We start from the raw sequence: 27142 nt of genomic DNA on the forward strand, positions 1-27142 counted from the left end.
TGGAGAGTGAAATATCCCTGATTTTAGACTATTTTTGATTCTTAATTAGAGCACTTAAAAATATTTCATTGACCAAGGTTCAGGGCTTGTTGACTCAAAGGTAAACAAGGCTTGGTGTCCTTTCGCATGTAACCATACCCTAGTAGGCAAGGTAAGTCTTATGTCTCTGAAATAGTAGCCACTGAGTGAGTGCGTGAGAGCTGGAAAGTAATCCTGGAACAGAAGACAGCTAAGGAAATACTTAATGAGTATCCATCAACTGTATAATAGATGCGTGGGAAGTGCTTATACATGAATATGATGTACTCAAATGTATACATTTATCTGTGGCTTGTCCTAGGAAGTCCTGAAATGTGCCATTATATACAGTAATGAAAGCACTTAGCATCTGCCATTTACTTGATATCATTGCATTTATTACAATTCTGTGCAAGTTGTACAAATTTCATTACTGAATCAAAAAAAAAAAACAAAAAACCCATGGAATTCTAAACAATTACTCCAGCTTTGAGAATCTGTCTTAGCCATCTCAGGCTGCCATAACAAAATACCATAGACTGGGTGGTGTAAATAATGTAAACTCATTTCTCACCAGTCTGGAGGCTGGAAGTCCAAGATCAGGGTGCCAGCATGGTTGGATCTGGTGAGGCCTTTCTCCTTGGCTTGCACATGGAGGGAGGAAGAGGAAAAGGGAGAAAACTCTCCAGCTTCTTCTTGAAGGGAAATAATCCCATCATGAGAGAGCACCCTCATGACTTCATCTAAATTGAATCAACATTCCAAAGGCTCCATCTCCTAATACCATCGCACTGGGGGTTAGGACTTCAACATATGAATTTGGGGTTGGCGGGAGCACAAACATTCAGTCCATAACAGAATCGTTATCAGAATCATTTGAAAAAAAACAAAACAAAACAATTTTTCCTTCAAGTGTCAAGGCCCAGGTGCATTTAAGAGCATTTAGACACTCACAGAATCTTAGAGAAAAATCTCAGTGTGTAGCAGGGTAGTGGTTATCTTTGGAAGCCAAATCTATTTTGTGACTTTTAGTGTGGTTTCGTATCTCAGTGGACAGCTGTACAATGGGGGGTTTCCATGGCCAGGGAAGAAAGCATGAGTTCCTTTCAACCTTGATGGCAACTGCTATGAACCCAGCCAATCAATCTTTATGCATCAGGAACAGTGGCTGATATATCCTCCTCTCGCCCCAGCCTTTAATGATGGCGGCTCCCAGACGGTGTTATTGCAGGATGGCATCAAGAACTCTGGGCCAAGTACGGGAATTTCAGAAAGAATATGTGAAGGTCTTGCACTGATTGAGGAATATTTTTCTGGTATATGAACTAAACCACAAGGCTACAGCCTCTGGAGGCAATAGAATACTGAACTTGGCCTGAAAAAACACAAATAGTTGGTATTAAAAAAAAGTGAGTTTTGCAAATAACATTCCTAAATTTTTACTCTTGTATTTTAATATGCCCTCAGAGGTGGATTTCCAGCATTGAATTTAGACAGATAGTCTTTCATCCCTTTGGCCAATGATATAATTTTGTAAAGTCAAAAAATTTAGAAGCCAGCAGATGTGGAAGCATTTCAGTTTGCTGTACTCTCTTAAACTTATCTGGCTTTGGAATCAGTCTTACAGCCTTCCCCTCGGCTCCTAGGAGCAGAGGACTTTTACGCATTATACCAGTGAAATTCAGGGATGAGCAGGAAATCACAGGTGTGGTATGGGAGACGGATATATAGCTTTGGTAAACTGGTGAAACAAGCTGCAGGAATCCTCAGAGCTGGGGCACAGCTAGAACGCACAGCTTCTCAGAGCCAGCAGCTCTTTCTCTTAAGGGGGGCTAACTGGGTGTACCCATGTCTCGTATGGAGGGTGGCCAGCATTCAGTAGGGAGGCTGTCCTTGCACAAAAACCTCCAGTCCTTTCGAATCCTATTGCTAAATCAAATCACTTCCCGGCCATCTTGAATGCAGCAACTGTGCTTAAACTCAAAAGGCTGCATTATATTCAAGCTGATTCAGCTTTCTTCACTATGACTCCCAGTGACTTCAACCCATGTACTCTTTGAGGGAGGGAGTTTCCTCAGAGAGTGTGTTGGCTTGAGAAGCCTGACTCAAGGAGAGAACTGCCCTGGGGGCAGCAGGCCCGCACTAAGGCAGTAATCTTACTGTTTATTTGCACATTTATCTCCCAAGGATTTAAGCTCCTTGAAAACAGGAAGTACATCTTTTCATCTCCATGTCTTCAGGGCCTGGCGCAGTGCCGGCCTCTATAAATATTTACTAATGGACTGAACAAAGTATATGTTCTTTTGAATTTGATGGTGACCAGTCACGTTTGTGTTAGGATATAGAGCCATAATAGAGAAGTAAGTTGTTTTCTTGTTGTTCTTTCCCCCAGTTTTGTGTTTTTGTTGGCAGTATTCACTACTCCTCATGACTTGCTTTTCTATACAAGCTTAATTTGGTCTGCTTGCTTCTTTTTCTCAAATGATGCTTGAGTTCAACGCCATTGTATGACTAATGGTTACATAATGAAATGTTAACTTTGTACTATAATCAGAAAATTTTAAAATGGTCACTGTAGTTTGGACTGAAAAGGTCTGTTATTATGCATCTATGTAGATACACAAATTGGTATTTTAGATCATCTTTAAAGTTTTTATGGAAACAAAATATAATTATCCCCCAAAAATGAGGAGAAGAAATTATTTTCTTAGACTCACGTGATCATCTCTTTTTGCATGCAGTTGAATTTAAAACAGGTGCCTAATTGTGCGTATAAATTTGACCAATGTACTTTATATGTAAGTAAGCATGATTAATTTAAAAGGAGCACATTTCCTCTTCTTACTAATCAAATTGTCATACAATACATTGAATTGCAACGCATTTATAAAATTTCATTTATAAATAGCTTTGTCTCATTAAAATTTAAAATTGATGATATTGAGAAACTCAATTTTTGAAATATATTAAAAGCCAGAGTCATTAAAGTAGAAAAATTACACAGAGCCCCAACTGTAAAATTGTAAAGTAAAGACACCTTTGCATCTCTGAAATCATCCACCGTCAAGGAGACTGAGAAACAGAAATGCAATTTCCATATTCAAGGACTCTGGAAAACCTGTGACTAATAAACCACACATCAGAAGGCCAGGTTCTAACAGAATACTTCCTGAAAGGATTCTGGCTACTGAGGATCTCTAGCAGAGCCAGCAGAATGCTGACATGAAAAATAAAGAATATTCCCAGAGGAGCAGAACAGTCCTCTCTTTGAGCCAGGGAATCAGTGTGTGGCTGACCCTGGGAGCTTTCTGGGACTCAGTGGGGTACCTCAAAGTGGAGCCCTTGTTGGGGCCAAGCGGCTGGTAGAGAAATAGAGAAGACGACAGACCCTCAGTCTAGAGGGGCCCCAGTGCTGCTGATCTGTGCTCACGAATACGAGGGGCCAACCGGGCTATACCTTAGGATGACCTTGGGGAGTTTAAAACACACCAATTCTCAAGCACCACTCCTGGGCCAGTTAAATGAAAAACCTTGGAATGATCTGAGGCATAGATGGCTTTTAGAAGCTAGAAGGTGTTCTAATGTGCATGCACAGTTATGAGCACCTGGACCGAGGCAGCAGTGGTACACAGGTAAACACACCTGTCTTAGAAAAAAACTCTCTTCTCTCCCGCAGTGCTACCTGACAAATACCTGGTCCTCTAAAATTGATTTCACAGGTGAGTAACAGTCAAAAAGAATGAGGACCATATCTATAAAAATGCACTTTCAGGTATGTTTAAAACTGAGAAAAAAATCCAAGAGATATAATTTTTAAAATTGCAGAAGAAGACAACCTAAATAGATGGATTTAAAGGGTACCACTGTCTCAGTAGATGAGCAGAGAATAATCAGCGCTGAGGCATTTCTTACTAAAGTTGCTGGACTTCAGAGCTAAAAAAAGCATCCAACGGGCATCCAGAAAAAAATGATCAAGTCAGTTCTTTTTCTTTTTCTTTTTTTTTTTCCAAGCGACGCTCAAACATGAGTAGCCCCGGGAGGAACCTAGGGTCCCCAGTCAGTTCTAAGGGGAGCCATCAGAGAGGACTGAAACTTTGTCAGAACTCAAGTCTAGGATACAAGGACACAGGGCTTACAAAGTCCTCAGAGAGAGAACATGTTCAGCTCGTTTTGGTTACTGTCGAAGAAGCAAGAACTCAGAGACTTCCTTTTACGTTAATCCTTCTTGAAGACACTCGGCCAATCAAGAAGGATGGATCATGAACCTAGTCTCTAGTATCTCCTCAGTGTAAAAACAAAGCTAATATGACTTCAGGATTTCCAGAGTATAATATAAATATTGCAGCTTATGGTCATGTAGAAGAGCAGAGAAGAAAATCAGGGGAGGTAGTGTAATGATGTTAGTGTCCTTATACTCAGCAATAAAAAATGTATCATCTTATACAATACGTGAATCACGTGATGGAGGTATACGTGTACTTGCACAAGAATGCATTACAAAGTAAAAAATTATCTACTTTAGAAAAAATTCAAAACTCAAAATAATGGCCTTGCGGTTTGGATCACAGCTGTACCACATACTGGTGGGGTGACCTGGGAAAAGTACTTAACCTCTTCTGGCCTCAATGTCCTGATCTGTAAGATGGGGTAAAGGATAGACCTCCCTTATAGGGTTGATGTTAGAAGTCATGGAGACACTGCACTTAGGACACGTGGCACAGAGTGAACACCTGATGAGCCAGAAATCAGAGCTGCACTGGCAGAACGGGAATGCATCTCTGTGTTATTTGAGAAAAAAAAAAAGACTACTTTAATAAGAGAGAGCAGAGCACAATGCTTTCACGTTAGCCCAGCCTTGTCTCATATTATTTTCTTCTTCCTGCAGCAGTTTGTTCAGGATCTTACAGCAAGGGGGGACAGGAGAAGAGACAGGGACAAGGTGTTCTTCACCTTGCATCCTGTTCCTATTAACTGATATCCCACATTTTATCTCACTCTCCTCAACGTACAGAATTCCAGAGGGCCAATTTTTGGTGGCGTTTGGTCTTCATTAATCAATTATTCTTCTCTTGTTATTCTCAGAAATATAATTCCTTTTGTGCTTTCTCTCTCTCATTAGAATCTTACCCATATTTTGCCATTGAACTTTCTACAGTGTCATTAAGCCTTGTGCCTATACTTTTATTTATCCCTGTGCATTTGAGTTTGTGACCCCGGATTGAGCCGCGCCCTGTCTTTTAGCAGACTGCCAACTTCCATAGACTTCAGAAGAGCATCCCTTGGCTCACTGAGCAAAAGCCACCGCCATGCTATTTCCTGCATGGTCCCCAGCCTTCAGCGGTTGACTTTCTGTCCTCCCGCAAATCTCTGTGCCAAATGGTGATGGAGATGCTGGTTGTTTCTCTGTCCCTCTCTTCCATTTAAGTAACTTTCCATCTTTATTTCTGGGTACCTTTCCTGCAGCCCATTCTCAAGGACCCTCAACTAATACATCCTCTCTAGGACGTTAGCCTGTGCACTTGAGACGTCACCTACTCCCCACATTCCAAGCCTATGGAGGAATATACATTATTGGAAGGACATATTTGAAGATCACAAAATCTGTTTAGTGGACATTCGCATTCTGTGATTACAGTGAGCGAATGGGGAGGTGGGGAGCCAGCACACAGTGAAAAGGTTTGGGGAATGATGACACCCCCAAAAACTATACTGGAGGAGTGAAACCAAAATACCCCATCAGTGTACCCTGTTTTGAAAATGTGTCCTGCTTCCTTCCATTTTCGGAGTACTTACCCCACTTTCAGCCAGCCTCCCCTTTCCCCTCTGTTGCCACATGCTTATCCACACGTGGAGCAAACAGTCTGAGACACTGTGATTTTCGGTAATGGGACTGAGAGTGAAACTAGAGGAATTTTGAGCTGGAAAAGATAGTAGTCATTTAGTCCACCCACACAGTTTTATCGAGAGGCCAACTGAGCATCCGAGTGAGCAAGGTCAGAGTTCTAGAGAATTCCACATGGAGGCAGGGCTAAACTCAATTCTGATTCACAGACTCCCACCAAAACTTACCTTCGCCCTCAAACTTTTTACCCATTTCAGATCAATGTTTAATTAAGAATCAAACTTAAAAAAATACCTTGCAAAGTTAGTTGTAATCTTAATTTGTAGTAGAAGGTTAGCGTCACTCACCTTTGGTAAGACAACTAACTATCCAAACAGATGTGATATGCCAGTTAGAAGAAAGCAACAACAAGTCTGTCACACGTGGGAAGGAAATCACAGCAAATGCCATTAAACGGGCAATTTACTTGTCATGATCTTTTAAAAGAGGTAAGAAATTGGGTAGAGCAGGTGAGTACAAATCTATTCAGGTTTGAACTCTCCATTCACTGAACAGTCAGGTAAAAACGAAACATGTTCAGAGTTTTCTGTTGGTTTTCTTTTTTTATGTCTTTACTTATTTAATTTTTTTTAACTTTTTATGTTGAACTAATTTTAGACTCACATAAAAGTTATGAAATAGTACAGAGTTCCTTTATACACATCACCCAGAATGGTAACTTCTTGCACAACTGTACTATCTCATTACAGCTAAGACATTAACAGGACACAATGGTATTAACTATAGTACGCATCCTGTTAAATTTCACTGGTTGATCCACTGTTGATCTTCTCCTATCTTAAGATCCTACCCTGGATCCCACATTGTACTTAGTTATTAACACCCTAATCTCTTCCAGTCTGTAAGTTTGTCAGCTTTGTCTTTCATGGTCTTGACACTTTTCAGAAGCACGAGTCAGTTATTTTGCAGAATGTCTCTCAACTTGGTTCTATCTGGTGTTTTCTCATAAGTGGAATGAAGTTATGATCAGAGTGTTTACACGATGTCTGGCTTCCAAGACAGAAGAGAAGTTGTGTCTTCTTTTACTTATTTCTTTGTTATTTCTATTTTTATTATGTAAATTTCAGGGGTACAGCTTTATAATTAGACATTTGTATACACCAGAGTGATCAAAACATACTTAGTTTTGAGAGAACAACCCGGTATATGACATATAAGGATAAAATTCATCCTGAGAAGTCCCTTAGGAAGTAAACAGGTATCAGGCATTTCTTGTTGTCATTAGCCTTCAAAATCATAAGAACAAAACACAAAAGCCCAAATTTGTAAAAATCCATAATAAACTAAACCTGATGGAAACAATTTATATCAGATAGAGGAAGTCCATTAGCAAGATCAAACTATAAACAGGACATTCTGACAATAAAATAGAAAAAATATTTAAGTTATATGCTTTTAATGTTACCTGGACTGAATGTAGTGGGCTGTTTTCCCTATTCTTTATATACAATAATCAAAGGTAAAGCCAGGAAATAACAAACACTGTGTTCTTATGGTGACTAATTGCCCTTATTGTAATTACTGTCATTTCTTATGACAAGTACTGCTTATCATTTATCGATTACTTACTATGTATCGAGCACCAGGCAAAAAGGTTTTCTGTCCGAGGTGTTTTTCATCCTCACAATAAACCCACAAGGGTCATTATCCCCAATTAAAAGTGAGCAGAGTGAGATGAGAGAGAATTGATTCACCCAAAGTCACATCCGGGCCACAATTGGGAGCCAGGGGTTGCTGTCCCAGTGCACACAGGTCAAAGCCTGCATTATCTGTGAAGTCGGCCATGGGTCCCCGCCATTCCGTGTGGCTGGTCAGGACAGCTGGTTCGTCAGAGGGTCTCGTTATGAGAGAGGAAGGGACATGTCTTCCAGCGTAACAACCCACCAGACCTGCTGCCTTCTCCTCCCATCCCCGTGCCTCTGGGACAGAGGGTTGAGTGTGAAGGAGGGTGATGGTGACGTCCACTGCAAACTGAGGGCCATTCGGAGTGGGTCTCTGGCTCGGCATCTATCCCCCCGCACACTGTGTGACAGAGTTGGTGCATTATAAATGTGATTTTTATGTAAGAATTGAAATATGAAAGAATATACCTGGGAGGCAGTGCAGTTTTATAAGATAATTTATGGAGCTATCAACATTTGGGCAAGGATTTGAGGCAATGGCAGCAAAAGCAGGAAATATGCTTTTGATACAAAACGAGATGATAGAGGCTAGAGATGTGGGGGAGAACATTGAAAGCAAGAAAAAATATGGTCTTTGGTATATTGCAATCAGGTTCACACTTATTTGAGCTAAATTCAAAGTTCCATTATGACTTATGTGCTTTCTGTATGTACTTTATCGCTGTGTGCATTAATTTCTCCTGCATATTTGAATTTACTTTTTCTTTCCCTTTGATATGTGGATATTTAATTTTGCTTTCTAAATACTGCAAATTAACCAACAAGTTTGCTTAAAGTGATTTTGAAAATGCATATTAATTCCTTTATTAGCTATACGACATAAAAAGTATTTACCTTATTAGTCCTTTCTATTATTAAAATGTTAAAGTTTTCCTTATATGCCTTCTTTAAAATATTAGGTAGAGGGGTGCCTGGGTGGCTCAGATGGTTAAGCATCTGCCTTTGGCTCAGGTCATGATCCCGGGGTCCTGGGATCGAGTCCCGCATCGGGCTCCCTGCTCAGCAGGGAGCCTGCTTCTCCCTCTGCCTCTCTCTCTCTCTCTCGCTCTCTCTCTCTGTCTCTCATGAATAAATAAATAAAAATCTTAAAAAAAAAATAAAATATTAGGTAGGAAAACTACAGGTCATCGGCACCACAGAAGTTAAGATGTGGATTTGGGATGCATATACAAATTATAATCTTTGAAAATTCTTTTGATGATAAATTAATGGGCCTTTTGATAAAATGAAAAAATTTAGAGTGACTGTAGCCTGCCAGATTCTCATATACTCCCAAGTCACTTCTGAAGAAGGCTATTATTGGTACTGGAATTCGGGACTGGTGTTTTTTTCCAACGGGAAATATATTTTAGCTGCTATCCACTTTGTGGTATTTTCCTTATTTGACTTTGGGTGGTATTGACTACAAGGTACAGATTCAGCTCCCTGTATGAGTCCTAGATCAGTTTTATTAAGTATTGATGAGAAATAGCATCAGTGGTTTCTTTCATCACTGGTAGTGTTCCGTGCTTGAAACTACCTCATATCTTGCTGAACTGGGATTGCCCATAAAGCCACCTACACTGATCTAATGTTTCAGTTTTAATACAGGATTTGCTTTACTTTAAAATTCTCCCATGTTTTTTTTTTTCTATCGGCATTCCATTATTTTTATAATTTGTCTCCTGTTACATCTGATATTAAATATGGCCATAAAACGTGATGAAAGAAAATGACTTTTACTCAAATCCTAGTAGAATGTGAATTGAACTTTGCTGATGATGCTGCTAAACACTGATTCGTAGATTTAAATGATGTTAAACTGTATTTCATGCTGCAGTATGTGGTGTCAGATGAAAACTTTACAAATGAATAGAAAAAGGGAGTTATTCTATATTTATAACTATGATTTATTGCAGAATGTACATAGTTGCAAAAAGCCACAGTAAAGACTCATTTGTAAAATATGTAATTGAGATTTATAATACTTTGTGGAAAAGCACCAAAGGCTTGTTTCCCCTGCATTAATCTTGATGTGCAGCGTTGCTCCTGGAATTACTTATCGATTTTTATGAAAACACATTGAGAAGAGAAAACCGGGGCAACAGAACTCAACCTAACATCCTTCCTTGAATCTATGACAATTCTATCCTTGCCGTCTGAAGGAATTCATGTGTCACAGGACAAGGAAGACCTGACATGGTTTTGTTAAATAGAGGACAAGATCATGAGGCTTCCCCAAGAGGAATAGTTGTGAGAGCCTTTGGTCAAGTACAGGGTTTTATCCCTGGGTTCAGGCATCAATACATGCCCTCAGGTTGTGTACAAAAGTGTGTGCTTGAGGTCTTCTAAAGGAATAAAGCCTTTGGGCTTCATTAGATTCTCAGACAGGGTCACAGACTTATTTAAACTGAAATTAGATATCAGATATTGTTCAGAATATTAGGAAGACAGAGGGTCTAAAGATAGAAATTGCAGTCATGATTTTTAAAAAGTCTGTCCACTGGCATCCAGCGGATGCTCCAGAGTTCTTGTCGAATGGATTAGAGAGACAGCTGGGAAAGGACTTGCCGTCAGACAGTGAAAGAAGGGATTTTAAAAGTGGATTTTGAGGGCATAAAGTGATGATTTTTTTTTCATACTATACATGGAAGACAATACTCTTTGGAAATATTTAGTGGCTTCCAAGAAATTAGCATGTTCATAGTCACATTTTAACTATTTGTAGATGACAAAAATAAGACTTCAAATAGCGTAAGAGGTTTCATGACAGTAATAAATTCTGCCATGTGTAAGAACCTTCCTTCCTCTCTCCTTTCCTTTCTTTCTTCCTTCTTTCATCTTTATCAGTCTCATGTTATTTAATAAAATGCTTTTAACTGTTTCCCTGCTATTAGACATTTAAGTGAATTTCAGTTTTTGACTACAGTAAGTAATTCTGTGGTGAATCCGTGCTCACACACACATATACATATATGTGTTGTGTGCATGTGTGGTATTCTTTAAAATAGGTTCCTAGGACAATTTCTAGGTCAAAGGGGAGGTGCATTTTTAACATAATACATAAATAGCGTTTTATTTCTCAAAAAGATTGTAAGAATTCATAGTCCTGCTCTTACAGTGTGAGAGTGAATTTTTAAAAGTATAAGGGATTCTTTTTTGATATGGAATGACACTGAAGTAAAAAAATAGCAGAGGCCATATTGTATTTTGTGCTCTTCAGAACACCGGTGGTTCATTCTCTTTTCCTAGCATTCCTTCCTCCCCTTTTTCCCTCTGAATGCCTCCTCCCACCAATTCATGACCCACCCTCCAGGGCCTGTGCTCATGGAGCTTCCCATACATCAGCAACACTAGGCCCCTGTCTGTCTGAACTGGGACACAGAGTTTGTCCATGAAAGTTAATGCTTCATTCTGTTTGGTTCCCATTGCCTGGTGTGTGTGTGTGTGTGTGTGTGTGTGTGCACACGCGTGCACATTTTACCCTTTTCTTCCCAATGAGCTCATTAGACCCCAGGTGCCTCAAGTAGGTGCAAACCTTCCTGTACTTCTTGGAATGTACTAACTCTTGGTGAGCTCGTTATCTACTCAAGGATTGGTTGATCATTTGTGGGAGAATTTTATATTAGATACATTGCCTTTTTAAATCATTATTCTGTGGAAACTTCGTGATGGAAAATTTAAATAAAATTCAGATACAACTCCTGCCCTTTAAGTTCATTCCTCATTTGAAATTAAATGGCATCTGCCTTATGCCAGATATTCACATGAAACAAATGTGAACAGACTAGCACAGGAGTCTTGTGTTGACAGTCAAGAAAACTCTCCCTTGCTCGTAACGGCAGTCAGTGGAACATAATTCCCTTGACAGTCTATGAAATTAAATTAATTTCACCAGCTAATCAGTTGGACCAAAAAGGAATAATGTCATGTAGGGAAGCCCTACACAGCTCTTCCCTCAAGGCCAATGAGGCTGTAGGAAGGCCGACTCCTACCTCTCCTGGGATTGCATGTTCTAATACATGAGCCCTGCTTGGCACTGTGCTGACAACATGCAGGGCCTCCTCCTCTGAGGGGAAAGCTCTCTGGCCTTTGAAAATGGGTTTCTAACCTGAGCCACCCAGGGCTGTGAGAAAGTAGACGGCGGCCACTCTGAGGGGGCCACTGGACTGTGGAGACCGGGAGTCTCTTCCCTCTCTCCCCCTTTAGGCTCCTGGACCCCTCAGCTCCCACGCCCCTAGGCCTTGAATTCAGGAATTATACTGAAGATACTGAAACATACTAAATATATTAAGATAAAGATACCAAATAAAAATGAAATAAATATACAAAAATAAGTCGTAAATGCCTAGTAAATATTAATTGCCACTATTAAAACAAAGACAACTACCACAACTGCTATTACAAAAATTATTGTGGATCAGATTTACTTCTAGATACAAAGGAAAAAGTGAGATGTAGTCGCATTTTCATGAAAGTATGAGAATTTTTGGAGAATACGAGATACATTCTCATAATAAATAGAAAAGGAGATGTTTTCATAAATAAGGTACTCAACGAATATTTGTTATGTATTTACTCTATGCCAGGCGTACAGGGCCTGAAATATAATGACGTGAGTCAACATAACCGAGTTCCTTCCCCCAAACGAAATGTTAAAATAAAATGGGAAATGAAGGTGAAGTAAAGTTGGAAGAAAGGGTTGATCTTTAACTTGGTAGATCCTGCAGCTTTACACCAGGTGCAGCAGTGTGTGCCCCAGTGTCAGTGCCCACACATCTTGTTTGAGTGAGAGTATGAGAAAATGAAGCAGGAATGCTCCAATTTGCTGCAAGTCACACCTACTCCCCCCTACACGCCGCCCCGGCCGCTTGCCTTGTATCCAGCATTTCACCCTTTTACACAATCTGCCTGAACTCTGAGACAAATGCTCTTGTTAGGTCTGATCATCAAAAATGCTGACCTGAGAATTATATTTTTATTTTAGTTTTTGTTAAAGAAAATTTTTAATGACATAGATTAAGCGTGCCACCTTTTTTTTCGTGCTCAATGCCTCCTTCTTATCCACTTTTCTGAGAATGCCTTTATCTTATTTTTGATTAATAGCTTGACTGAGTATGGAATTCTTAGTTGGTATTTAGTTTCCGCCCAAACTTTGAAATCATTCCCTTGTATTCTGGAATACAGCCCTCCTTTGAGTCTAATTGTGGTGCTTTTGTGTTTTTGTTTTTACGGGTTGTTTTTTTTTAATGTATTTGTGTTTTTTCTTTGATAGTTTTTAAGATTTACTATTTGTCTTTGCAATGTTATGGTCTTACTTACCCCTAGGCATGGATCTTTATTTTTTTTAATCTAGTAGGGATATTTTTTTTTTTTCCATTTGAGACTCATGCTTTTTTTCTGGGAGATTTTTAGGTGTTATCTTTACAAATCCTTATGTGTTGTTCTCTATTCTTTATTTTCTGGAATACTGATTACAGCTTTGTTAAGCCTTCTTCTTCCATTTCCCATGCCTGTAGATCTGGCTTTCTAACTTCTCTCCACATACCGAATCTGTCCTCTGGACCCCTCCCATTAGATGCCTGGAGCATCTTCTTGTATCATTTCCAAGTCTTGTAAAGTTGTTTACATATTTTTCTCCTCCACTTCTTTGCTGAACTCTGGATCATTTTCTCCCTCAGTGTGTCTAGTCTGCTATTCATCTTTTTCTTTTTTTTTTAATTCTTTTTTTTTTAAAGATATTTATTTATTGAGAGAGAGAGAATGACAGAGAGAGAGCATGAGAGGGTGGAGGGTCAGAGGGAGAAGCAGACTCCCTGCTGAGCAGGGAGCCTGATGCGGGACTCGATCCCGGGACTCCAGGATCATGACCTGAGCTGAAGGCAGTCGCCTAACCAACTGAGCCACCCAGGCGCCCCTAGTCTGCTATTCATCTTATTCATGGGGCTTTTTGTCCCAACATCTACAACCTGCTTATCTAGAATTTCTGTTTAATTTTTTCAAATCTGTCTGTTCTTTTATGTTATAGCCCTGTTTTTACCATTTTCTTTCTAACCCTTTATCTCATTAGACATTTTAAACATGCTTATTTTAGAATTTCTTTCTGATTCTTCCCTATCTTCTGATGCTCCATTATAATAGTTCATTTTCTCCAGTGGTTTGTAGTGTGTTTAGCTATAGTGTGATTCCGGCGAGGGTTTCTTTCTATCTGAGGTCACTGTGGCTGCAATTTCAGGGATAGTAACCAATTCTGGACTCATTCTTATGTTACCTTTGTGGCTTGTGGGAGGAGAGACCCGTGAGCTATTGGTATTGTAGAGGACAGCGTGAATTTGGACTATGCACTTCGATCAGCCCAGGTTTGGGGTCCTAGTTTCTCTTAGGAGATTCTTCTTGGGCCCCGGATGGATCTGGACAGAAGGCCAGCAACTCTCTGCTTGCCTGGCCAGGAGGGCAGTGTTCTGGTCTCCGTGTATATGCAGAGCGGCCTTTGTGGAACTTCCGGCTTTGCAGACATCCCCCAGCTCAGTGTCTGCTTCCTTTCCTGGGTGAGGGTGCACCCCAACAGCAGCAGAAGGCCAGGGTCATATTGACTGTGAGTATAAATCTGTGAGCCAGCTCAAATTCAGCTTCTGCTTACGGCTCTCATTCTGTATTCTGTCACACTCTTTGCCCACTGGATATTCCACTTGCTTTCAGGCTAATTTATACACTCAGAAATTATTTTGCTTTTTTAATCTATTTCCTTGTGTTGGTTGGGCATGGGGTCAAGAGGCAGGAATTTTTAATTTTTATGAAATTCTATGTCAGTATCATTTTTATTACTTTTTGCTGTTGAATTATTATACTAATCTCTGTGCAGCCTGGTAAAACTATCCCTCTGTGGTTCCTTTGGTAAAGACAAAATCTGTGAGAGACAGAGAGACTACAAATAAGCAATAGCAGTGATTGAGCACTGAGAATAAATCCTGATGGATTGAAATGGGGTTCTTAATCTTAGTATTAATTGCAACAAATATTCACATGCTTTCTCCAACCATGGAAGTGCTTTAACAAGTAAGCAAAAAATAAATAAATAAAATAAAAATAACAAGCTAATCAGGCATTACCTAAATAGAAAGCAAATAAAGGTTCTTAGGCGATTCTTACTCTCATGTGTCTAATAGAAGATAAGCCATATTTGCCCAGGGAATTATATTACTTTATTTTAAAACTACTAGTGACTACGAACCTCGACACCAAATCAAAGTTGAGTTGAAGGAGACTTTCAAGTAAAGACTACTTGGGGCTAAGTATCATAGGTGAGGAATGTCATCTCCTCATCACATCACCACATGCCTGATATTAACTCCACCCAACCAACACTGAGATTCAGGGAAGGAAAGCAGCTCTGGGGGATGGGAGCAGGGGTGACCCTATTCCCAGCGTCTCCAGTGTAGAGCTGCAGACGTGGGCATCCTGTGAGTGCTCAGGTCCTGATAAGAGAAGGACTCCGTTTCAGGATGTAATCTGAGGCTCGGTAGTGGGTAACATAGGACAAGCTCTTTGACTTCTCTCTGCCTGCAAAATCAGGGCAAAAATTGTACATATCTCAGAGACTAGTAGAAGATTAGATTATTCTCATTCTCATGCCTAAGAGTCCTCAGTAAAATTTAACTGTGGTTCTAATTATCATTTTTATTAGATACATAATTATCAAGTAAATAAGTGAGTGAATTATGGAACACACTATTCTAACGTCACACAGAAAGTGAGAGAAAACTCATCCAATATCTATATTCTTTCCAAGGCATCAGCTTCCCTTCTTGTAGTCTTGGCAAAACGCTCAGGCTCATACAACATAATTTAACAATATACTCACGTTTTATTGTGCTAGCGTATGCTGCCTTTACTGGTGTATTCTTTCCTCCATGTACATTTTCACTGGAATATTCACGGGGAATAGAATGTTAAGAAATATTTTCCTATGTCCTGCACTGAGATGCTGCCAGCAAAGCCAGTTCTAAGCTGAGATGCTTTGTCCTTGCTGGGCTCCTAAAGAGTTAAAGCAGTGCTGAAGTTGCACATTTACAGTGGGTGGAGCAGGACTCAGCAAGCCCTGGCTGGTGGGCCAAATCCTGCTTGCTGCCTGACTTTGTAAATAAAGTTTAATGCAACTCCATGCCTGTTTGTTTATCTCTGGTCCATGGCTGCTTTCTGATGCCACAGCAGGTTTCTGCAGTTCCAACAGAAATCCCCTGGCCCACAGAGCCCACAGTATTTACCATCTGATCCTCTCCAGAGGAAGTTTGCCAACCCCTAGACTAAAGGTAGGAAAAAGTGCTTATCCCATGCTTTTTTTTTTAAGATTTTATTTATTCATTTGAGAGAGAGAGAGAGAGAGCAAGCATAAGCCGGGGAAGGGACAGAGGCAGAGGGAGAAGCAGGCTCCCCGCTGAGCAGAGAGCCCCAGTGTGGGGCTGGATCCCAGGACCCTGGGATCATGACCTGAGCCAAAGGCGGACGCTTAACCGCTTAACCAACTGAGCCACCCAGGCGCTCCCACCATGCTTCTTTTTTGTTATATTTTCCCACAGCTGCCTAGACTCCTTGACAAGCTTTATGTTCACGTCTTCTTATATCCCTTGGATTTGGAAAGCCAGAGACCACAACACGTCTGTGATTTTGTCTAGGATCATGAGAGTCCATTACTGACCCTCCTTCCCTGAGTCAAAGTTCCTTAAATTCTAAACATGGGATTTGCAAAGAAAGGTTATCCTGGATGTATACAGCCCTGAAAGTCACCTCCTCTCTGTGGTCTCATAAATACACAGGCTACTGAATCTGTAATTGCTGTGGAATTTTTGAAGGATGGGTGATATGCTAGACATTGAATCCAATGAATCTTGATTAGATTTAATCAGATGGGTATTCTTTAGTATGGGGATAAGTCTCAGTGGTTAAAAAGCCTCCTTAGAAAATCAGAATCAAAATACTCTTATTCCCCAGTGCCTCCTTCTAGCCAGAAAAAGTTACTGAAAATGAGTAAAAGAAGGGGAAAAGATTATGATATTTACAAAAGACCAATAAAAACAACATAAAATAGCATTTCTGAAGACAGTTTGTCTGGGAGATGTAATTTGCTCGCTGCTATGTTGCACTTATTGGGACTCTTGAAATCAGGAATGTTCTGGAAGACTTAACATGGACAGTCACCATATTTGAGCAGTGATTCAAGTGAGGATTGTAGATAGTCTTCTGATGGTCTTTCATTCACTTATTCACTCATGCAGCACATTTTATTGAGAACCTACTACATGTCAGGCCACTGCCTAGCGCTTAGTACTTTAAGGCACCACCAGGTAAGCACTGATACAGAACTACGGATGGATGGCGTTATATTTTCATTTTATTCAAAATTCATTCTTGCTTATGAAGAGATGACTTGTTTCAGGCCTTGGGACTCTAATCGTGGATTTAATTTTTTTGGCCGACCTAAGTATAGCGCTAGATTTCAAGAAATAAATTTTTGAACAGGATTGAACTTTTTTTTTTTAAAAAAAGGAAACTTGTAGGCCAAAACAAAAAAATAAAATAAAATCGAAACTATGTTATTTAATAAAACAAGGCCCTTTAGGCATCAGCAGAGTTTGGTAAACTCTCAAGTCTCAAGCATATTTCTAAAATGAAACTATTTTCTTCTTTTAATCAGTTTAAAAGAAATGCCTTGTGTTCATTTTAGTTGGTGGTGGTGAACTGCATTTTATGAAGCTCTGGAAAATGAGGCCAGCATGAACAGAAATTGAATCAAAATAAGGGATGACACGTCGTACATATTCTTACCATCTTGTGTCCTGACCATGCCACACTTTAACCTAAGGGCGGACACCTGGAGGGGTTCATTAGCTTGCAGCTGTTTGCGATTAGTCTGCAAAGCCTAAAAAGAAAATCGGCCACCAGAAAGCTGCTGGTACTGGCCTGGAAGATGAACAAAGGAAAGGAGCAGCTGGTGGAGAAACACACATTTGACTGAGACCTTTACAGAGGGGTTGAGAGGCCCTAGGCCCCTGGAAATGGAACCTGGGAGCAAAGTCTTGATGGCAGACAGCCTGGAATCAAGGGGCAGCTGCTGGCTGTTTTGTGTGCGGAGCGAGATTCAAGGGGACGTAGGAGTTGTGTGGTAGAGCGACCATTATCCATGTGAGTAAGGGAAGAGAAATTAGCATTAATTCAGTGGCTACGTTGTGCCAAGCACCACAAGAGGTACTTTTGCCTGGTCGGCTAACCTGGTGTGCAAAGCAGCCCTTCGGTGGGTTAACTCCTACAGGTCTAGGGCAGCCTGGCAGGTGTAAGTGCCTCTGGCCATCTCTGTTTACATGTTTGTTCAAGACATTTCATAAAATCAACCTGATGGTTCATTTCTTATCTGTAGTCTGTACTGTTTCATGTGAAAGATGCATGCCTTTTGATAGTGTTCAAAATTGGTCAGTCTGATACATTGAGCTACCACGAGGCTGTGGACGGACAGGTAAGGGGTTAGTGTTGCCAAGAATGTTTCGTGCAGAAGCTTAATCCTTTGAGGAAAAGGATAGCAAGCATAATGGTGATTGTCAGGGGGAAAAAAAAGCTACTGGAGAAAAAAAAAATGTATTTAAAATGTATTTACTATATAACCTGATAAAATATTTTAAATTCTGGCATTACTAAGTTTTTTTTTTTCATTTTTTTTATTATGTTATGTTAATCCCCATACATTACATCATTAGTTTTTGATGTAGTGTTCCATGATTCATTGTTTGCATATAATACCCAGTGCTCCATGCAGAATGTGCCCTCTTTAATACCCATCACCAGGCTAACCCATCCTCCCACCCCCCTCGCCTCTAGAACCCTCAGTTTGTTTTTCAGAGTCCATAGTCTCTCATGGTTCGTCTCCCCTTCTGATTTCCCCCTTCATCCTTCCCCTCCTGCTATCTTCTTCTTCTTTTTTTTTTTTTTAACATATAATGTATTATTTGTTTCAGAGGTACAGGTCTGTGATTCAACAGTCTTGCACACTTCACAGCACTCACCATAGCACATACCCTCCCCAATGTCTATCACCCAGCCACCCCATCCCTCCCACCCCCCACCAGTCCAGCAACCCTCCATTTGTTTCCTGAGATTAAGAATTCCTCATATCAGTGAGGTCATATGATACATGTCTTTCTCTGATTGACTTATTTCGCTCAGCATAATACCCTCCAGTTCTATCCACGTCATTGTAAATGGCAAGATTTCATTCTTTTTGATGGCTACATAATATTCCATTGTATATATATACCACATCTTCTTTATCCATTCATCTGTCGATGGACATCTTGGCTCTTTCCACAGTTTGGCTATTGTGGACATTGCTGCCATAAACATTGGGGGTGCATGTACCCCTTCGGATCCCTACATTTGTATCTTTGGGGTAAATACCCAGTAGTGCAATTGCTGGATCGTATGGTAGCTCTATTTTCAACTTTTTGAAGAACTTCCATACTGGCTAAAATTAACAAGTCAGGAAACGACAGATGTTGGCGGGGATGAGGAGAAAGGGGAACCCTCCTACGCTGTTGGTGGCATTACTAAGTTTTAATGGTTCTTTGTTCTTCTTGCAGAAGGGAAGCCCCCTAAAATGTTGCTTACTGATATTATTTTTATTTACTGAGTTGAATATTTGTTGTGTGGTAGTATAAGTCATGTCATCATCATTTACTCTTCTACAAGCTGGCTGGGATGTGTTATAAGTGCTCAAATTATTTTAATTCATGGTAACCCAAAGTTAGAGAATTATGAAGGATGTAAGCCATTTTGTCCCTGATAGTAAAATTTTGACCCTCTGGTTTGCATAATTAAATACAATTATATTGATAATGTATATTTCTCCAATATTAACATCATATTAAGTTATTAACAGGGTAAGTTTCATTTCCCTTGGATTGCTGGGTGATATGGCATTTTGATGAATTCAGTGTTACACTTTTTATTCAGGGCAGACACATGCCTTTGTGTGATATGGGATAGCAAAATGGCAGAACACAAGGTTAAGGATTGGGGAAAATACCATATTTTACCAAACACAAGTCTTCAGACAGTGTATAGGTAGGCCATCCACAAAGTGAACATCCTAAGGAAAGGATCAACATGAGAATACATAGATTCATGAATTGCATGTTAGTACGTGTGACTACTCCCCTCATTTATCCCCACCCAGATTCATGGCAAGTTATGAGGCCTATTTTTCCTTCCCATCTAGATTCCATCATAAAAGCTCTGCTTTTATAGGTTGTGAATTCTAACCAATAATTGAACTGACTCTGTTGAGGCTATAGGCAGATGATAAGATTTAAATGTGACCCTTTATGTTCTACCCCTTAAATTTCAGGTGTATTTTTTAGTCTTTAGTTTTTTTCTCCAGCTTTATTGAAGTATAACATTGTGTAAGTTTAAGGTTTGCAATGTGATTTGTTCCATGTATATATTGTCAAATGATTGCAGTATAAGGGTAGTTGTAGGTGCTATTAAAAAAAATTATTGGGAAACCTGGGTGGCTCAGTGGGTTAAGCGTCTGCCTTCGGCTCAGGTCATGATCCTGGGGTCCTGGGATCGAGCCCCGCATCGGGCTCCCTGCTCGGCGGGAAGCCTGCTTCTCCCTCTCCTACTCCCCCTGCTTGTGTTCCCTCTCTCGCTGTATCTCTCTCTGTCAAATAAAATAAAATAAATAAATAAATAAATAAATTTTGGAAAAGATGGAAGAGTAATAGGGGCCTGTGGCAATAGAATCCAAGAACTTTTGCTGAATTGTTCACATCCAGAATTGTTGAATACAGATTGGTTGGTGATGTCAACAGATTATACCATTAAATTTATAATTTGTTTGACATATCTTGACAACTCAGGGATATTTATTCTAGTTAAGACAAGTGGCTGAGACAAGCGACTCATAAAAATATGGGTTATTTAAGCCTTGTCATCTGCTAAGATTCGGCAAGTTCATTATTTATAATTCCTCATGTACTGCCTACTATACCAAATTAATTATTTGTTGATTAATGTTTGGTATACTGATACAATTAACAGTAAGCTGTTTTATGAAGTAAGCATATTTTAAATGAAATCAGTGTTATTAAGTTATAAAAAACTGTTAATAAAGATGGTGAATTATGATTGTTATTTTGTTGGAACACAGTTTTAGAATTTTTAAAGATTCAGTCAACAAAACAGACTTATCTTTTAAAAATATGTACACTCAGAGATGTTTAACTCAATTATTTTCTATAATTTTGTAGCATTAGTTTAAACAAATGATTCCTACATAAATCACAAGTGATAGACATGAGGGATGAAACTAACTTTGTTAGTTCATCGATTCTAATATTCTGCTGAGATACAGACTTCAAATAAAAGGCACATCAAACATTGAACAGATGATTTCTTTGATAGTCTGTTTAAACATACTAAATTAATGGACTGAAAATATTTTTAAAATTATTGTTCTTGGGGCGCTTGAGTGGCTCAGTCATTAAGCGTCTGCCTTCGGCTCAGGTCATGATCCCAGGGTCCTGGGATCGAGTCCCGCATCGGGCTCCCTGCTCTGCGGGAAGCCTGCTTCTCCCTCTCCCACTCCCCCTGCTTGTGTTCCCTCTCTCGCTGTGTCTCTCTCTGTCAAATAAATAAATAAAATCTTTAAAAAAAAAATTATTGTTCTTTGGGGATGGTATGAAACCATACATCAAAGTAAGGAATTTTATACTGATATTGATGAAGTTATATACTTTTGAACCTAGCATTTGTAAATGTTGCATGCTGTAAAATGTATTATGTACCTTATCAAATAATTTACACACTATCGTTTGCACATTTTTATCATCTGCATTCTTTTACTTTGTATAATGTATATGTGTGCATTGTCAATTGATTCGCATAGTAAGAAGAATCGAAGTATATAATTATAAATCCATGTGTGTGGGTTCTCTATATCCCACATGCAAGTGTACACTCATATGCATATACAAACATACTTCTTAAAACTAGATCCAGATAATGGATACAAAGGCAATATCATTTAAAAGATAAATTCACTGGAAAAAAATCCTATAAGCATAGAGTTTGCCCTGATAGTGAATTATAATCTATGAATAGATACTGCATTTTTTTCAATGTGTTTGACTTGTAAAGTGAAGGAGTTCTATAAAACTTTAGTGTCTGCCTTATAATCTATATGTTTCTTTAATTTTAAAACATTAAATTACATAAGAAATGATTTTATTCTTTTAAAAAATGTTAAAACAATGGTCTTTTTTGATGACTATGTCCAATTTTGGTCCCCTTTCCAGTATCCCCAAGATAACATTATTATGGGTTTGAACTGTATCCTTTCAGACTTTAAATTCATCTGCATATGGATATGCATGAGTATGTTTGCATAAGATATACATAGTGTCGTTTCCATATTAGTCTCATGAATAAATATGCATTTTCTTCGTTTAGTTTAGCACCCATGTAATCTTTTGTTCTATGACTATCAAACATTTTATTTGGTCATTCTACAGCTGAGGGATGTCTTTTTCTCTTGTGTGTGATTATTAACATTGGAGTATTAAATATTCTTGCATGAGTCCCCTTGTGCACAGTGTGAATGTTTCTCTATAAAAGATTTGTGGACATAGAAGTGCCGGGTATGTACATTTTTATATTCAATAGCTACTTCTAAATTGCTCCTATGTATTTCCATTAGCATTGTGAATATGTTTTCCTTCCAGCATGTCAATATGTGATGATATCAACCTTTTAAATTTTAGCCATTCAAATGGGCGTGGAAAGGTATTTCTATACCTTTTTAGTAATTGGTGGGGTTTTAATCAAGTGAGCATCTTCTCATATGTTCATCGGCCAATCAGATTTTTTCTTCTATAAATTGCAGGTTCATATACTTGGCCCATTTTTCTCTTGGGTTGTTTGCCCTATTCTGATATATGCTGTGGATACTTGACTTCTGTCTGTCATTTGTTTTCAGGCTATAGTACTTTACAGTTATGAAAGTATAAAATGCCCAAAGCCTAGAACACAGAAATGTCCAAGGGATTCTAAGCAGAAGCTTGTTCTAAATAAGGATTTGGCTGGTGGAAAGAAAGGGAAGAAAAGATGTGGAGTATCATAGATGAAGGACTTAGCACAAATGGGCTATGCAGAATCAGGAATGATTTTGTCACAACACGGGCACCAGAGAATGATATTGCCACCTGTATCCTGATCGAGAAATTAACAGGACTGCTCGGTAGACTGGCAGATCTCATTAGTACTTTCTTCTAACCCTGGGGAAGTATTCCCAGGGTGGAAAAAGTTATGTGGCAAGGGATTCTATTAAGAAGATGTTAGAATAAAAAAAAACGGGTGTGCCTGGGTGGCTTAGTCGGTTGAGAGGCTGACTCTTGATTTTGGCTCAGGTCATGATCTCAGGGTTCTAAGATCGAGCCCCACATCAGGCTCCATGCTCAGCGGAGAGTCTGGTTCAGGATTCTCTCTCTCTCTCTCCCTCTGCCCCTTCCCTCGCTCTCTCTCTCTCTAAAATAAATAAATAAATCTTTAAAAAAAAAAGAATAAAAAAAGGAGGAATAGATATAGCAAGAGAGGCAGATTTGATAGCATAAAAAAATAACAATGAATAAGCTCATCTTGGGCATCTGTCAGGAGCAAGGATGGAGCTCTGAAAGCTGACTGTCATCAGTAAGAAAAAGCCTTTGAGACAGATTCAAAAACCTGAAAGCCTGGTAATGGGCCGTTCCTTACAATCAGTGTCTTAAAAGGCAATAAACTGTCTAATGGGATATAAAAGTAGAGCCTTTTTTCTTCCCCCACCCTAATATCTTCCTATAAAAAGCTAACTTTATATGGCACTGGAAATAATAGCACACAGCAAGAACTAGGCAATGTGGCATTATTGAGCATCTCAAGTGTCGAAAAGGTACAAAGCTAAAAACCAAATGACTTCAGCACGGAAAATGGCCCAGGATTTGTGATTTTACTTCTAGAACAGAAATTCAGAGGGAAAAAAAAACCAACCTTCATCTAAAATCAAACCTAAAATGACAGCCAGAGGTTTTCTAACATATATTTTATGTATGAACATTGAGAACTCATAATTTCCTCACGTTTTATTAATTTCAGTGACTTGTAATTTGAGGAAGCTGGGAGAGTCTTGTAAAATTCTTCATAGCTGAGAAGTTGCCACACATATATGTAAGACTTTCTTTGTGTTATTGTAAGCTGAATACCTGAAGTATACGGAATAACCTAGCGTATACTCAGTACAAACAGAGAAAGATGGAAAATAGAACTTACCTGGATGCCCATGAAAGTTCTCATCACACCGGAGTGAGAAATGAGATAGGCAGGAAGAACAGGAGCCAGTGACTATCATGGGAAACATAAAAAGAATTTGATTTTAGGGGTTATGGACTTGAGATCGATTTCAAAAGAAAAATGCCTGTTTACAAATCCACAGATGCTTAGGAAATATGTAACTATTTTTAAGAAATAGTATATTTTATATTGATAAATTTTCATAGCAGTGAACTATAACTTCATATAAAAGTAAAACTATAACTACATATATTTCCTGATATTAGTAGAGTCCACATTTTAAACGGCATCTAAAAGCAGCCCTGTTTGTTTCTTATATATACAAGAAAATCCTTTTTCTATACAACAAATGAGTATTTTCTAACTAAATGAGTGCTAATATGTGCAGAAAATATACATGGCTGCTTGATCTAAAATGTTTATCTCGTGACAAGAGTAAAACATACATTCTGGGAAGATTTGAAAATGTAAAAGGGTCTAACAAAAAGAAATCACTTTGAAAGCAAGATTTATATATTTTCCAAAGATGAAATATAATAAAATATATTTTAGTCCAATATTCTGAATGCAATTAAATCTCTTTGATCCAGAAGGTAATGTACTTCCTGAGCATTTTGCCATTTAAAGCAGAACGTTTGATCTTGCAGAAGTGTAACTCTCATCTGGAGGGTCTGTATGATTGAGTCAAATCAGCCCTAATACCATCATGGGTGTGGCATAGGGTAAAGCAAGGCTCAAACCCGAGGGGGGCCGAGAAGGACAGGCAGGAGAGGTTGTAGGAGTGGAAAGATCCTCAGGATGAGGTTTGCTGAATATAGCAGGTTCGGAGTGAAAAAAGCCCAACTGTCAACAGAGAAAAGCATTTCTGAACACTTATTACGTCTAGCGGCACACTTGGGGGTTACTTCCACTCACCTGCAAAGAGCCGCCTCTGACAGCTTTATTATTTCCCATTCACGTTCAGCTTGAGTTGCATTCAGTCTGCAGGTACTTTCCCTCTAAAATGGACCCAGGTTATGATTCCCAGTCTCTATATATAACTCATGATAACATTCGGCCGCACTTTACCCACAGTTGGGAGTTCATTTGGTTCTTACTCCGGTTCGGGTTTCTTGAGTTTGAAGGAATTTCTGTTTTTATAGGTCATGTGTCATGTGACAACAATCTGTCCCATTGTCATAGTCATTCTACACCTGGGTTATGTTTAGTTGTACCCACAGGCTTTAAAAAAAAAATTTAAACATTAGTTTTGAATTGTAGGTATTTCTTTTTGGTAAGTTACTGAAAATTTTAGTGTTTTCTCGAAGATTCTCTGGTCTAGATTTCCTTAGTTCCATATAATTTTTGTCTCTGTCCTACTGCTGGTAAAAGGGACATCAAATACACAGATCTTGGATTTAATTGCATTTTTTCTGCTTACAAGCCAAGTCATTTTAAGAAATTGATGTCAGATATATCTCCCTAACTAAGAATGCTAGATGCTGCTTCACATAATTAGGTTTCCCTAACCGGAAACCTTTTTCTCTAATGACAGTGGAAAATGCCAAATGCACCAGCTTCATTGTGTTCTAACGAGGTCCTTGCTTTTCTGTTTTTGATACCAACATAATCTCATCTTGCTCTTGAGGTATAGTCTGTCTGGGGATACAGTCTTTCATCACTTCCCTTTATTAGACATAGACTGAGCACTGCATGCATGGCTAGGGATGGGAAGCGGGTGGATGGGATAGAGCAGATGAAAGAATTTGCAGTCTACTTGGGCTGTTAGATTTGTAAATAATGTACTTCTGCATGCTGCAAAAGGACAAAGAAAGGAGCATTTTTTTTTTCCCCTTAACTATCATAGGGTCATCCCAGAAGAACTGACATTTTAGTGAGTGTCTAAAAAGAGAGTAGGGAATTTTTTAGCTTTTTAAAAAAATAATGCGATAATTCAGATATATAAAAAGAGTCAACAGGGGCGCCTGGGTGGCTCAGTCAGTTAAGCGTCTGCCTTCGGCTCAGGTCATGATCCCAGTGTCCTGGGATCGAGCCCCGCATAGGTCTCCCTGCTCAGCGGGAAGCCTGCTTCTCTCTCTCCCTCTCCCACTCCCCCTGCTTGTGTTCCCTCTCTTGCTGTGTCTCTCTCTGTCAAAAAAATAAATAAAATCTTTAAAAAAAAAAAGATACGAATAACAGATGTAAAAGTTTTCTTGAAAAAGAAGGGCAGTTATGCTTCTTAGTATTTAAAAAAAAAAAAAAGAGTCAACATAAGTAACATATATGTGAGTTATGTAAGCATAGGATAAAGAAAAAAAAACAAACACCGGTTAGCCCATCAACCCAACTTAAAATACAACCTTCCTAAAACCCTGAGATTCCCAGGGTGGCCCCTGTAGAGGTGACTATTCCAGGAGAAAGTGTGAAAGATCAAAAGGGAATTAAGCACATTCCATGTTTTGGGGATCACACAACCACAGAAATTACAATGCAAGACTCTCTAAGTGATAGGCTTGATCAGTTTTATCACAGGGAATCTTGAGTGATATGGGATGTGATAGACCAGCTAGGCAGACATGGAGGCCCACGCTGGGTAGTGAAATAGTAAATTAATCAGCGAGCAGTCTCTGGTTACCAGAGCTAACTGGACCATATCATATCGGTTTAAATCAAGGACACTCCCACGGGAGAGAGAGAGGCCAGGTCATCTGGACAATGGCCCTGGTCTTCATTTTTCACATGTAGATTAGCGAGCCTGTACCTAACCTGGCTGAATTAGATCGAAATTCTTAATGATCCTGTAACATCTCCAGAGGATATTTAATTTATGCTTAAAATTTCTTGGCTTCATCTCATAAAATTATCCTTACTTACAAATATTTCCCATATCAAACATTGTTATTTACGTCACATTATATTTTCTTAAAAAGACTTTTGTAAAATAAAATAAGTGGAAACAAATTTAACATATCTAGAACAGCCTTTCTAAATATTTGACTAAACAAATTCAGGTAATAGAAATCCCTTTAAGTTCACCCAAACTACATTTACTTTGGGAATTCATAGATAGTCCTAAAGTGAGAATACTAGGAGGAAATATATTGAGTATTGTACACTTCAATTAACTGTTTAAGAGTAATTAGAAACATTTAGGTTAATTATGGTAGGTAGTTGTAACAATTTATTTTAAAAATGAAAAGACATTAAACAATCT

The 27142-nt window shown here is 39.0% G+C and overlaps 1 protein-coding gene across 4 annotated transcripts in view; it reads left to right on the forward strand.

Annotated features, from left to right (window-relative positions):
* The window catches only part of NALCN (sodium leak channel, non-selective), a 307487-nt gene that overhangs the window by 54174 nt on the left and 226171 nt on the right, over positions 1–27142 (forward strand). The window lies entirely within an intron of this gene.

The sequence above is a fragment of the Phoca vitulina genome, unplaced genomic scaffold (genome assembly GCF_004348235.1).
Source record: "Phoca vitulina isolate PV1807 unplaced genomic scaffold, GSC_HSeal_1.0 scaffold5, whole genome shotgun sequence".
Lineage (NCBI taxonomy): Eukaryota > Metazoa > Chordata > Mammalia > Carnivora > Phocidae > Phoca > Phoca vitulina.